Source organism: Siphateles boraxobius, unplaced genomic scaffold (assembly GCF_051911475.1).
Source record: "Siphateles boraxobius isolate OS27281-9 unplaced genomic scaffold, OSU_SipBor_1 41, whole genome shotgun sequence".
Classification (NCBI taxonomy): Eukaryota; Metazoa; Chordata; class Actinopteri; order Cypriniformes; family Leuciscidae; genus Siphateles; species Siphateles boraxobius.
In genome coordinates, this window is record NW_027509042.1 from 2,142,072 (window position 1) to 2,157,773 (window position 15,702).

At 36.3% G+C, this 15,702-nt stretch overlaps 1 protein-coding gene across 4 annotated transcripts in view; it reads right to left on the reverse strand.

Moving 5' to 3' along the window:
- syt2b (synaptotagmin IIb) overlaps positions 1-14,009 on the reverse strand; it is a 52,359-nt gene extending 38,350 nt beyond the window's left edge. For 2 of the 4 annotated variants that reach the window (XM_077197739.1, XM_077197736.1), the window contains exons 1-2: positions 13,760-14,009; positions 13,445-13,544 (exon numbers count right to left, since the gene is read on the reverse strand). The gene's annotated coding sequence lies outside the window, so the exon portion shown is untranslated. Of the gene's footprint in view, positions 1-13,444 lie in introns of all 4 variants that reach the window. The other 2 variants (XM_077197740.1, XM_077197735.1) reach the window with 2 other exon arrangements.
- Between the last annotated feature and the right edge of the window lie 1,693 nt (positions 14,010-15,702).

The window sequence follows — 15,702 nt, forward strand, 5'->3', positions numbered from 1 at the left end:
AATTACTCTTCAGCCCAAAGATGCATAACAGAGAAAATCAGGAAATATCAAACTATGGCACGTCACTGATACATATCCTTTTTATAAATACTTTGTCCAATGCAAGCATGCTCTTAATTAAATGAGAATGTCCCACTTTTATGCATTTTATAAAACTATAGAACATCATATAAAGAGTCGTCTGGTTTCTTTCTCTATCTTTTTCTTTGCTATACCTGTTCATTAAAGCACACTTATCTGTGAATCTGCTTTCAAATGACTTGTAAACATTTTGAATTCGAAATGGAACTATGTGAAAGTATTCTTTACATAAATACAGAAGATTTCAGAACTATTTCCCTAATATAATTACATGTTTTGTTAAACAAAGAGCTGTACAACCAGTCAAAAAATGGCATACGCAAATGTTGAACTGTAATTTCAACTTCCAAAAAAAAAAATGTCATGCAAATCCGTATACAAATCAGTTAAACTAAGCTGAGGAACTCTGCTACTTTCTAGTAATTCTGATGTTATGCTGTAAAACGTATAACAAACTGAGGCTCTTAACACTAATCAAATAATACTAACAAATTACAATATGTCAAGTTCATTTTGCCAAGGTCCATGAACAAAAAGAGGTAAACAGGGAAGCAGTCTTATTCTGATTTTTACAAGGGCTGTCATTTTGATGTGTCTACTTTAAGGCAGGGCGTTGCTATAGATGATTGCTAGGTGGTTACTTACTGGCCCAAGTAAAAAAAAAAAAAAAAGCTAATAACAATAATCTTTTTGCAATAAATGATTGCATAAATGAAAGCATTTCAGACTGAATCTGCTCATAAACACTCAAAACACGTCTGACCAGTTGCAGACCCACTGTGCAGTTATTTTGATTGATAACGAAATCCATTTCCAAGAAGTAGCAGACCCGCTGAAGGAAACAGATACGCCTTTGGGAAAAGGTAACATGTGTGTCATTCTGTCTGAAAAACAACTTTTGGGCCACCATTAAATTTGCATTTGATAGCATCACAGTGAGGCTGAAATTTAAAGAGATAGTACAGACAATAATGAAAATTCTGAGATTATTTGCTCCCCCTTTTATGACTTTCTTCTATGGAATAGTCCTTGGTTGCAGCATATTTAAAGGGGTTATATGTAGAATTCAGAAACCTTGTTATTAGCGACACCGGTGGCCGATAAGTGAACTGCACAAGCAACTTACTGGTGTTTGCTCGCGTGCACGTGTAACATCTACGAGACTGAACGCGATTAAAGGTCCCGATATACTCACAGTGAATTTTTTTTAGTTCTTTGCTTAGAAATACAAAGTTGTAAATATACAACATAAAAATCAGTTGGAGAAGGTCTCATTTTTTAGGTTTTGTTACAAAGCTGTTCACACATCGGTAGAAAAAAAATTATTTTTATTTTTATTATTATTAACTCTTCGGGGTCGCCGATCACGCCGGCGTGATCAAGTTACATGACCAGTTTAAGACGTCGAAGCATAAAAACAAAGTCACGTTGAGCGCTGCCGTCCACTTCTGTAAAAAAGTGCTGGCTTGAAATTCTATTTTACTTTTTGTTTTGTGTTGATAGACCAAGTAAAAACGGAGATATGATCATTTAAACTTTATATAAAAAAATACTGACGCATTCGTAAAAGAACGCAAGATGGGATGCGACAGGCGTTGCATTTATTCTAATAACTTCGTCGGTTTTTGTCATAAAACAAAACGGAGAAAAATGTGTGAATCTGCTGACTCTGCTCTTCAGGCTGCACATTTTAGGGAATGGAGGAGGAGCCAACTGAGCTAAGACGCAAAATTGAAAGGCAGAGGATTTTGCGGAGTTGATAAAGAGAGACATATTTACGTTATATATATAGAGAGAGATTATTGCAAGTTTTTGGAAGAGTTTGAGTAGATTTTGAGAGTAGTTTAGGAGTAGTGTAGATAGTTTAGGTAGTTTAGGAGTAGTTTAGGTAGTTTAGGAGTAGATTTAGATAAACTGTTTTGAGGAGAGGCACAGATAAAAAATAAAAATAAAAAACCCCTGATATTTGTTGTAAATAGTTGTATGTATAATTTGATTTTGTGTTCATTTTACCTTTTGTATGGTATATTTGCACTATTGAGGAACCCCTCTTACTCAAGGGATGAAATCCCTGTAATATAGCTATCTGTGTAATTGTTCATGAAGTGTTTTGTAGAGTTTCTAAGCAAAAAGGAAAAGAAAAAACGCCTATTGCCACACCTGCTTTTTGCTGCATATAGTTTAATTTTATCTCAATTTTACATTTTTGATGTTGTATTTGCACTATTTGCGAACCCTCATACTCTGGGAACGCAAGGCCTTAAATATAGCTCTCTGAATAATTGTGTGCACAACATTTTTTAAAAAGTGGCTGAGCTAAAAAGAAAGAAAAAAAGCCTATGGCTACACCCGCTTTTTTTTGTAAATCATATTTTTTTTGTATATAGGTTGATTATATCTGAATTGTACCTGTATATGTTGACATTTACAACTTGTGTTTACATTTTAAACCTTTTAAAATGCTTCATTGAGCATGTTTGTGTTTTTTGTAGTAGAAAAGCTATAATTTTTCCATTCGGATTTTGTGTTTTTTGTGTGATTTTGGGTCCAGTATGTTGATAGAGTACATCAAAGTGAAAAACTAATTGTCTGATCATATAGGTGATGTTGTGCTGAAAAAAATTATACCAAACATTGGTATGCTAAACATTTGTTTATGTTGCAAAATTTAAAAAAAATAAAAGTACTCAAAAACGGCCAAAATAGCCCAAGACTCCGAAGGGTTAAGATTCTTTTGTTAAATATTTGTCTCTTGTTAATAAAACAGTTTTCAGTTAGGAGATAAAGCTGAAATAAAATAAATTATTAAGATGAAAAACTTAAACGAAAATGTGAAATGTTGCAACTGACTGAAATAAGTTTAAGTAGAAGTACTAAAATTACTAAAACTAAATCAAAGATTCTTTTCTAAAAGAAAAAAACTAATAATGACAAAAGAACATAACTTAAACTAAATGCAAACTATATAAAATATACAAATAAAAGTTAATTCAAAATATTAATACCTATTATAATAGTATAACACTTATGACAGTCTTAAGAATATATACTTTTGTGTTGTACAGAAGAATGAAAGGTTTGAAACAACATGAGTGTGAGTAAATGATAGACTTGTAATTTTTGGGTGAACTATATCCTTTTAAGAAACCAATCAAATACATATATCACATTCACAAGGGTTCCACAGTAAAATCAAAATGTATTGTGTCTTAATTTCTCATTGAAGACGTAAAGACAATGGTCTTCTTTCAGAGGATGAAAATTGTTGATGCGGCCATTAAAAGCTATGGGGTAATTTCCAGGAATTTTCCTCTTATCTGACTTGTCATTTTCAGGGCGTTTAAGCGTCATTGTCTCCTGTCAGTTCCGATCTCCCCGTTAATGCAAACCGAACTGACGACTGCAGCGCAGGCAATTTGAACTCACTGCTGCATTTCTAACACATTGCAGTGGCAGTGTAAACCTGATATCACTGATGCCCTTGTCAAAAATGTTGGCATGTTGGTGGAAAAGTACAAAAGGCAAGGTTCACCCTGAAAAGATGTGGGCAGATAGCAAGCAGAAAACACAATCTCAGGACGTGCAAGCTTTATGCAGTTAGTTTTTAAGATAACATACATAGGCCTACATATTAGGGTTCATAATCAATTAATAAATAAAATCTGTAAAACTAAATATAATCTAATAATAATATTTAATTGCATGATATGCCAAATAATTAATCAAATTATTCATAACTGATAGCATAATGTTTGCTGAGAATTAAAGCAATTGATCTTAAAGGGTAACTAAACCCATGGTCAGAGCCTGACTCCACCCACTGGCAATATTTGAACAATGCTGGAAAAGTGGGCGGAGCCCAGCGGAGGGGGGCGTGCACATGAGATGCATCTCTTTGAATGGAACCTGCCTACGTCACCAACAACCGCTGCGTCACGAACAACCGCAAACATCCAATAGAAAAATACAACTGCAGTAGCCACCGTTCAACCTGAAGAGGGCAGCACTCAGACGTTTTTATACCATATATTGTAGAATTAAAACACTTTAAACCCAAATGTCAAAAAATTTACTGGAATCAATGAACAGCATTTATGAAGCTCCATTCTAACAGATCATTAACAAAAAAAGTTGTTTTAGTGTTTAGTTACCCTTTAAAAAACAAATTCTATCATCATTTACTCAATCTCAAGTTGTTTCAAATCTGTATGAATTTCTTTCTTCTGCTGAACACAAAAGAAATTGTTTTGAAGAATGTCGGTAACCAAACCCCATTGACATCCAAAGTATTTTTTTCCCTACTATGGAAGTCAATGGGATCCATCAACTGTCAGGTTGATGACAGAATTTTTATTTTTAAGTTAACTATTCCTTTAAGGTCATTACTTCACATTATTTTTGTAATATATATATATATATATATTGATTTATGTTGCTTAATACATGGCTACTTTTGAATGGCGATCACGATCAGTGGTAAAAGACACATTTGAAACTTGGTTCAGTTCAAAAGACATATTTGAAAGACTTGGTTCAAAAAACAACAGATTACACAGACACTGGATTAACACTGAAAAAAATACACCTGATGCAGCAACTGTATCTGTTTATGAACAGGAAACCCCTTAAGGATAACCGGCACGCGTTAAGCTTTCCAGCACATACTGTGAACAAGTGAGTCAGCAGTCCTCTGGTAAAGCTGTAAGAGCAAATGAGCTGCAGTGCTACACAGAAACGACACTCATTTGGCAGCTCCACTCAGATTATAGTGAACTGAGAGACAGCGAGGACCTGCGGGGGGAGTCACGGCCTAACAGCGAGGGAGAGGATCTCTTTAACAAGTTCTCTCCTCCGCAGTGCCTTTCTCTCTCCCGCGAAGGTCGAACAAATTAGGCCAGTCAGAAACTCTGGCCCACATCTATACTCTCTGAAGACACTTCACATGACTCGCGTCAGGGCTTCAACACAAGCGTCGTGTGCCGCTTTGACCGGCACATAAAAAGCGTAAGAGATACTGTATTAGAAGGGCGATTATACTATTTAAACCGAATATGTACTGTATATAATATCATGATCCTTTTCTGAATACTCTCAATGTATCTAGATAAGCACAGTCTCTCTTTGTTTTGTTTTGTTTTAGGTATTCTATTTAAAGCCTGATTGAAAAAGTGTTGTTGTGGTGTTATTGTTAACTAAAACTAAAACTTTCGAGAAATAGTTTTTTTTTAATTGTTTAATTTAATTGAAATAAAGCAGAGATAAAATATAATTATTAGATACGTAAGCCTAATAAACTTAAATGAAATTTAGAAATGTTGCCATTGCAACTAACTAAACTTTTAGCACTAAAACTATATACAGTAACCATAATAAATGAAAGCTACATAGAGATATTAAATAAAAATATATTACATAAGCACATATCAAAATTACTAAAATTACACAAAACTAAAATCAAATTGCAACCTGAAAACATAAACATAAAAAAATAATAATCATTACTATAATAGTGTAAATACAATAACAAATAATACTAAAATAATACTTCTATACATCTGTAAGATCAAATATTTTGTATTCAAAACTGGTGGCTGATTATTATGTCCAGTGGTAAATATTAATTATTATTTTTATTATTATAGGCCTACATGTATGCTATTAATTATGACTGTATTAAAGTGATGAACTACAACATGAAGACATAACAGACACTTCTGATCGGGCGTTTCTAACAGTGAACATCTTGGGATCCAGACGTGACCTTGTGAGTGACACTTTGGCTGCATCCCAAATGGCATACTTCCCTACTACATAGTAGCCGAAAAACAATATGTAAAAAAAAGAAGTATGTCTGAATTCACAGCACTCATAAAAGAGTAGGAAAAACGTACCCAGATGACTTACTTCTTCCGGCGAGATGCTAAAGTGTGCATATGATGGACAATTAACTATCCCATGAGGCCACTGGAGAGGATTTATGAATGGCAGTGAATCGACGACATAACTGACGCTTGTAAGTCACATGATAATGACAACATGGCAGAATGTATGTCCAGATTACATTCATACTACACATATCATACTATATAGGACATCTTTTTTCAGCAGCCGTGAAGTAATTACTTATTCAAAATGAGTACCTACTCAAGAGAGTAAGCGATTTCAGACGCAGCCATGCATTTAAACAATTAAATGCACACAGGCCCACACTTTTTATACCTCTCACAGGCACCTAAAATAGTTTGATCGGCTGACGGAGTACACTAAGGTGGGCGACAGAAAGAGCTACATTTTCCCCGGCACAAACCGGATACGGAGAACCAAATGATTCAAATCTAGGTCAGTGTGAGCGAGTACCCCAGAAAATGTCCGACCCACTGAGAAACAAGCACATTGACTAATCACCTGGCATTTGTGCTCTCTATCTTTAGCGCCAAACAAACCTGCAGTAATTCATAAAACAAATCTACTGCATTTCTACACAACAGACTGGATAGGATGTTGCTTTTTTCTGTAGAAATGCATTGCTGTTGCTGAGTGGTTGCTAGGCGGTTGATTACAGGTCAAAATCAAAGAGTCTTTACCCTTCAAGCCTCTATGGTATTCTGGTTTCTGGCTCATGTCTCACTCAATGCAAGTATGTGGGATTATTTCACCCTTGTGGAACGTCTAGTGGTCATCGAGTACTTTTTCTTCAAGTGCATTGCAAAATCCTCTAAACAACTGATCTTTAACCAGCTTTTCCTTTCACAAAAGCCCTAAGCATGAGGATGTAAAAGAAAACCACAACTTCTATCATGTCAACCAGTGAAGGCCACACTGCTATTAGGTCCCTAATGACGGAGCACCAGGAGGGGGCAGTAGAGCAGTGTAATTGGTCTATTACAGCATCAGAATATATGAACTCCTTCTCTCCAACACGTTGTTTTATCAGCCTGTGGTTCTAGCTGGTAATTTGATCATGCCGTAGTACGGATCATCGATCATTCATTAATGAGCCGACATAAAAGCGGTGGCGAATCGAAACGCAGTGCTAAACCTGTCTGGAGCAGGCGCCACTTTTCACAGTGCATGTGGGTCGTAACATTTAAATATTTCTGATTGTGAATCCAACTCGCATATCATGAACTACAAACACACTTAAATATTTTAACAAATGTATGCTTATGCAATTATACGGTACACTCTTTTATATCATAATCACATAAGTACTGAATAATGCATAAAGCTGCGGTAGGAAATGAGCATAAAAAATAGTTTTTAATTATGTACAACATATTGTTCATCCCAGGATAAGGCCCTCACTTATCATGCAAAGAGTTCTGGCTTCCCATCTGATGTGAGCTTAATTACGTTACTGAAGTTTTTCCATTAGTGGTTCTAGACTAGTAGCATCGGTGTGACATGCATGCACAATATAACTCATCTATCAGAGACGTTCAGGGCTCTCGGGGGACTGCATTGAAGAGCTGCGCTTGTATTGATCAGCTTGTGCTACGATCTCAACTGTTGGGTTGGATGTGCTTTAGTTGTTCACACTGGCTGCATTCACAATGCAGGATAAAATCATGAATATTAATGATTCTGAATGTAATGTTTGCATGAACTCTAGAAAGTGATGCATGTTTACATGTTCCAAAGGTGTTGTTATTGTTAACTGAAAGTAAAACTATTAAAATGTTTTTTGTTAATTGAAATTAACCTGAAATAAAATGTAAATATTAGATGAAAAACTTACAATAAAATATGTTTAAGGATATATATATATATATATATATACGTTTATATGTGTGTATATATATATATATATATATATATATATATATATATATATATATATGTATAGCTAAATAGAACTATGTACATATTCAAATATTTAAAAAACAAAAAGTAATAAATATTACAAAATGTAAACAAAAAAATCAAAAGTGAAAATATTTTTCAAACGCTAATTGTAAATATTAATAAATACTATAATAGTACTGTAAATAATACTAAAATAACAGCTTTCTGACATGCATGCAAATAATCTAACATATCTATACGGTGACAACCTTCACCAATAAACAGCATTGTACATGAATATGGCAATCATTCAGTACCTTCGTATATCAAATTACCATGGTATTACTCTCTTATAGTCAACAGTACTTGTTTGTAAGGGATAACACTCTCTCTAACACACACACACACACACACACACACACATACAAAACAGTGTAATTCAGCAGGATACACTTCAGCTACGTTTGTCTTTATCAGAATTGGCAGTGGCGTGTAGAAGAGCTTTCTGAGCAATACTCATGTGCGTGTGCGTGTGTGTGTGTGTGTGTGTGTGTGTGTGTGTGTGTGTGTGTGTGTGTGTGTGTGTGTGTGTGTGTGTGTGTGTGTGTATCAGGGGGGATGGACACACTGCACCAGTAGCTGTGCGCCGTGCAGCAGTCTCCATGTGTTAGCCTGAGGCGCTGTGGCCCAAACTCATCCACCAAACCATTTGCTAACGCTCACACCGCTGCTTCACATGACAGGTTTTTGCAGTAAAGTTATGTTAGTGAAAATACAATATGTGAAGTTATAAAAGAATGCATACATAATTTAAATCATGCACAAACATGCAAAAGAGATTATTATCAATTTAGCATAAAAAAGCTAAATGCCACCGGTGCCTGGAGTTATTTCATGACAATAGATTTTACTTTTGACTATAATAAAAACAGCAAATACAGAAATGTCAATGCCTAATCCATCGGTTTGACTGACAAAACCGCAATGACATTATCAAAAGAGCAATGACATTTCATCAATAAGAAAAGTTTTAAAAAATTTAATAAATATATTCTTGCTTTTTTTAATGTAAGTCTATGGAAGTTCTGTGTGTTTGGATAGTTTTAAAATGAATTTTAAAGAAATTATATAAAATAAAATTATATATATTTTTTAAATGTAAAAAATGTTGCAGTAATTTTTTATAAAAGTTTTTTTTCTGTTATTAGTTGTAAATGCTTTCAAATTATGCTTTTTTCTTTTCCATTCTGATTCAGTCTACACCGGTTTTTTGACTATTTTACTGGGTAATTTAACAATTTCTGTAAAGAGAGTCACACTTCATCACAGCCCATGCAAAATTAAAATATGTTACATTTTACCATTTTATGACCACATTTTACTGACAATCACGCTGTTCACAGTTCTCTCATTTCCAGTTCTATAAAGCTTTTAAAAGCGTGCAGCCAAGGGGGGTCAATGACATAGAACGGCACAATTTCTTTCTTGTTTTCCAACACTCCCACCTTCCACTAACACACCTTCTACATCTGATTTAGTCAGCATGCTGTAACATCTCATAGCCTGAGGGCACGAAATCCACCAGCCCAGCACCTCGGCTGTCCTTGCTAAATATTATGCTATAGAGCTGTCACGACCACGCCAAACTCTATTGCTGTTCAATCATCAGTGTTGACGGACAGGGGAAATGCTGCTATAATGCGACCTTTCGTGTGTAGTGGCATTTCAGTTGTGAATGACTCCGTGTTTCTAAATCTTGCAAACAAATCACTCTTATTCACTTCCAAACGCTTCAAAAATGCTCTTTTCTGTGACATACAATTAAAAAAAAAGGATAAGATTAGGTTCGGTCATGAATGTCTTTTTTAATAATAGCAAAAGAATGATAATAGTAAAAAAAAAAAAGGAAATTAATTGACAAAAAGAACACCTATTGATGTAATGTAATCTACAGAAAGTGTCACGGAACGACTCACTGGGATGAATTAAATCTCCAACATTAGTGTGTATTCTGGCTTTCCCTAAACACTGCCGTCACAATCACATCCATTAGTATATCAAACAAACCCAAACATATGTGCTTTTGTTATAGTGAATGAACATGTGTAGTGGCCGAACGACTGGCATGACTGAGCTCTTGAATTGTGAAACAAAGGAATTGTATTTCTGCATTGCCCACATTGAGCACTCAGAGTTTATGAAGCCATTACATGAGGAGTGATTGATGTGACAGGGAAGATGCTGTTAAATCAAAGCTGCGTCGGAGCAAACAGAGAAGGTACAGATGGATGGGTAGACGGAGAGATAGAACATGATACTACCGCACCTGTACTAACTACGCAGTTTAAAATGCAGCTGCACAAAACCGGAAGTGATAACAAAAGAAAGCATGTACGTTTCTGGTCAAATTTGATCCATCTAAACAGCTTCCTCATGGAAAAACATTCATCATTCCTTCAATACACCATCAGTGATGACAGATCAATTGTTTGATTAATATTGAACCTGAGGCATTGTACATTGACAAATATATTTGTATGTATATACAGTGTTCCACCGTTACAGGCTTTTTTTTATTTTTTAAAAATTAAATTTTTTTTTAAAATTTTTACAAAATATGAACTCATAATTCACTAAGAGAGCAGGGTTGGGATGATAAATAATAAAAAGTAATTAAATTAAATAAAATACTGACATAAAATAAATTAAATAAAAAGCAAATAAAAATACCTATTTTATACAATATTTACTCAAAACGAAAACACAAAAGGGTCAATTATTCATTGTTTAACGATGCTGTCTTTAATTTCAAAACTGACACAAGGAGAAACTACAAAAGGCGAAAAATCTTAAAGGATTGGTTCACTTCAGAATTAAAATTTCGTGATAATTTACTCACCCCCACATCATCCAAGATGTTCATGTCTTTCTTTATTCAGTAGAAAAGAAATTAAGGTTTTGGAGGAAAACATTCCAGGATTTTTCTCCATATATTGGACCGAATTGCAGTTTCAGGGCTTTACTCGATCTCAGCCGAGGAATAAGGGTCTTATAAAAAAACAAAAACAACAACAACATTTATATACTTTTTAACCACAAATGCTTGTCTTGCACTAGCTCTGAAAGGTCACGCGTGTCCCAGTTCAAAAAGGTAGAGTAGGGCGAAAAACTCCATCTCATTTAATTCCTCCAAATTCAAATAGACTGACATCGTTGTTTTACCTTTTATTTTATTTATTTATTTTGTAAATGGCGTTTGACTTTTTTCTTTGCACGTTTGCTTTGTAAACACTAGGTCTGTACTTCCGCCTATATCACGAGTGACCTTTCAGCATCATTACGTAATGTGGGATGCATCGCAGAGGTAGTGCAAGAGGAGCATTTGAGGTTAAAATCTTTTTTTTTTTTTTTTTAAACGATCAATTTTTCTAGATAAGACTCTTATTCCTCGGCTGGGATCGTGTAGAGCCCTTTGAAGCTGCATTGAAACTGCAATTTGGACCTTTAAACCATTGGTCCCCATTGAAGTCTGTAAGGGGATTTACAGTCAAAAGACCCAGAACCAGATATGATGAAGGAAGACACTATATGGAGAAAAATCCTGGAATGTTTTTACTCAAAAACCTTAATTTCTTTTCGCCTGAAGAAAGAAAGACATCTTGGATGATGTGGGGGTGTGTAAATTATCAGGAAATTTTAATTCTGAAGTGAACTAATCCTTTAAATCATCTGACGATCAATAAATGGGCCTCTCTCTCTCTCTCTCTCTCTCTCTTTGCTTATATACTCTCAGACGTTAATGCTTACATGCATAGATAACTGTACTGTTTATATTTGGACTGTGCGACCTGCTGACCCATGCTGCAATCACTACTTCATGTTGCGGCTTTTATCAAAGTGATTATATTAGTTTATAAAGAAAGAAAAGAAAGCATTTAATTTGTGCTGACGGTCATTTCAACCCATTCTGATTAGAAGAGCCACAGGGAGACCCTTACGCTTTATGTGCACGAATCCCAATTTCAGCAAGACACGATTACAGCAGGCAAAGACCATTCAATTTCATGAGCCATCAAGCAGATATCCTCTTTTAAAAATGTACAGCACTCCAGAGAGCGAGAGATATAGATGGAAGAATAGTGGGTTTGGTTATGTTACTGATAATGTCAAAAATCAATAGCTTCACAAACACTACAACATAAAACAGCAAAGATCAAATGCAACCTCACGATGAGCAAGACGTTCTTTATATAACGGCGCATTATGAGTATGTTGAGTTATGAGTCCTGATACTGCGTCATTATTACACAAGTCCCTTCCATTACTGTAAAACATAAAAAAAGAGACACTGTTCTTCTTCAAACATTACAGCATACGGGAGCATGATTAATTACAGGAAGGGGAAACGGGTTCACTCCACAAGCGCGCGCGCGCGTGTGTGTGTGTGTGTGTGCACGTGTGTGTGTGTCCAATGCGGCGATGCCTCCTCTGTCTCACCTCTGCTTTGAGTAGAGCGAGGTCTACTCTGAATCTAAACGAGAGCTTTATTACATGAAGCTCTCAAGGACTGACCCGAAGCACTTAGCCGAAGCGACTCGGCCCAAGGCACCTCCCTGTCATCTATCTCTCTGCATTTCTCTTTCTTCAACACACTATTCACCTGGTCGCCCCCACAATCAATGAGATTACCTTTTAAATTGCCTTTTCCTGTTTCAGGCCTTCTGGGATATCTTTGAGCCATGGGAATGAGCCTGTATGTGAAGGTGCACGCAAGAATGAACAGAACACACAATGGTTGACTTTTACAACTGACCTCAGCGCAGCTCGTTTCGCCTGCAAACCAGCGCCCTTTATAGTGTAACATGGCTAAATGAGAAAAAAAAAACAGAAGATGCACTTCCCTGTATGCTTAAAAAACATCAAGGTAATCAAGTTTATAGCATCCTCCGCCAGCAGACAGGACGAGTAAATCTGTGCCTGTTGTCAGCAGAAAAGCTTGATCAGCAGAAAGATGCAACGATCAGCAGCTGCACGGCCAGTAATGAGCTCTGCTGGACGACAACCCTAAGTAGTCTGCAAAACAGCTAGTACTCTAGAAGTTAAATAATTCATTGGTGCTTCTGGAGAATATTGTAGCGTTACAATGCAGACAAACCATTAGGGGAATGCAAAATAACTTGACATAACATTTAAAAGTGCACAAACCGCTGCAACTGGATTTTATCATGCATCACGCATATCTAGAGCCAGCAGTGACGTGTCATCCCTGAGTTATTACGAGGTGCATATTGTGTGTACAAATTATGAGACTCAAGTTCTATTCTACGCACATCGGCCACTATTATGTAATGTGATACTGCAGCACTAGGACTGTACGCACTCACACTCTCCTGTGTGCTGAGAAAGTTACAAAGATCTTCCTCTCACTCCTCTCTGCCGTAGGCTACGCCTTCATTTGCTGATTTTTAATAACTGAAAGACTATATTTAGACTCCCATCCTTGTAAGAAAGCCTTTAAATGTTAAACTGCATTGTACACAAGGCATGCTTTATCATAAAAGGAGGATACTGTACTTACCTCTGTAGTGTGTGTCTCCTCACTGCACCAAGAGGAGGGTGGTGATGCAGAGGGGGGATGAAGAAAGAAACTTCGCAGAGCGCGCAGGGCACTTGGAGAGCTTAGAAAAAAACAAAAGTGACAACAATCAAGACTTTTGGTTTATCCTCTTCTGGTTTTGATGGAAATAACAGACCTATGCAAACACACACACTCACACACACACCCACACACCCTCCAAATGTCTTCCTCTACACACCCCCACGCTCATGCACACATACACACACACAGCTCAGATCAGAACAGATGCAGAGGTGCTCTCATGTACACACACACATTTCCAGTCTCACACCCAGCAGTCTTTGCTCAGTACCACAGCCCCTGGTGCTTCACTGCTGTATTTCCCGGGACTGAGCTGCCATTGGTTCAGTCACGGCTCAATAAAAAGTCCTCCTATTTCCAATTGGGTGAGGAGGGATTTTTCTTCATAGCACACTCTGAAACCCATCCCACCCCTCCTGCTTTTAAAAACCTACACTACGTGCAAGGAGAATGCTGAGCTGTGAAAATCAGGCAGGATCAAGATGAGAGAGTGAGAGGAGGAACAGCAGGGAGGAGAACGCGAGGGGGCGGGGCGAGAACAGGAGCAGTAACCAATCAACGAGCGGAAGAGAGAAGCGCGAAAGACGTTGTTGACTTCAGGGATGATCGCGTTGTGTCGCTCCTCAGCTGATGAATCTCCAGCGTAGCGGCTAAAGGAACGACATGTTATTACCCAAATTGTTTTGAAAATGAATAAATAAAGAGACAATGTACGCCGAAATAATGGCAAGATTTTTTTTGTCGAGCTATTGGCTACAATGAATCACCAGTATAGACCGATTCAAAAACAAATGACTCAAATGAGTCGTTTTCTTTTTTGTGTGAATCGAAAACACAACCAGAGTAAACATGAGCCGGTTCTTTTAATTAAAGAGTAGTTCAAAATTTGGATGAATATCTCACTTATCACTTATAAAGGAACGACATATTATTACCCAAATTGTTTTGAATATGAATAAATAAAAAGACAATGTACGCCGAAATAATGGCAAGAAATCTTTGTCGAGCTGTTGGCTACAAGATGATCAGTGTGGACCGATTCGAAAACTGATGCAGTGGTATCACCCTGGTTCTCCAGCCTTCCTGACTCCTCCTTGGTCTTCCATATGATCTGCACTGGTCTGCACCAGCCTCTTTTGTGTATTGAATTAATAAAATGATATGAGTCGTTTCTTTTTTGTGTGTGAATCGAAAACACAACCAGTGTAGGCCTAACCAAAACGAACCACTCTTATGAGCCTTTCTTTTCATTAAAGAGTAGGCTAGTTCAAAATTCGGATACTTCACTTATCTGAATCAAAGTCCAACGTCTGGCCCACTTGCTGAACAGCGAGATATAAATAATCATGTCCAGAATTACTGACTTGCCGTCCAAACATTTAATATATTTTTTTGTAATAAACATTGCTATATAGTGAACCGAATGCAGGGCTCTCAAGTTTTATCAAAAGTTTAGAGTGAGATTTAGGGGAGGAGCCACCCAAATATTTGCAGCAGCGGTCCCTCGACCCAACCAAATTCGCTTCAATTTTTGCTAGCAGTTCAATTTTGCCTATTGTTCATAATTGACCAGCACAAATGGAAATTATAACAATTGTTAAATCTGATAAAAAGACAAATTCATCCAAAAAAAAATAAATATATTTATTTTATTTGGATGAATTTGTCTTTTTATCAGATTTAACAATTGTTATAATTTAGTTATATTTAAAAAATACAAATGTATTGAAAAATAAAAATAAATTTGACCCCAAACAAGCCAACTGAACATCAGTGCTCAATGTACATAACATTGTGCATAACAACTTGCCCTGAGCATGTATAACCGGTCACCATTACAGGGGTCATCGGATGCCCATTTTCCACAAGTTGGTATGATTCTTTTGGGTCTTCATGTAAAGTTTGTAACATACTTTGGTTAAAATTTCTCAATGGTTGTGTAAAACAACACCCTTTTTACCTCTTCAAAAACAGCGGTGCATGTCTCTTTAAATGATAATGAGCAACAACTTTTTGGCTTTTTGAGGATTAAAAAAAAGTGAATGGATTTTTTTCATTGCGTGGTGATTGTGTCCACACACTGCAAAGACACATTTATTTGCAAATACCATATAAAAGTGTATTTTGCATCCGATGACCCCTTTAAAAGCAGTTGGAGAGTTTTTGAATGCATCAAA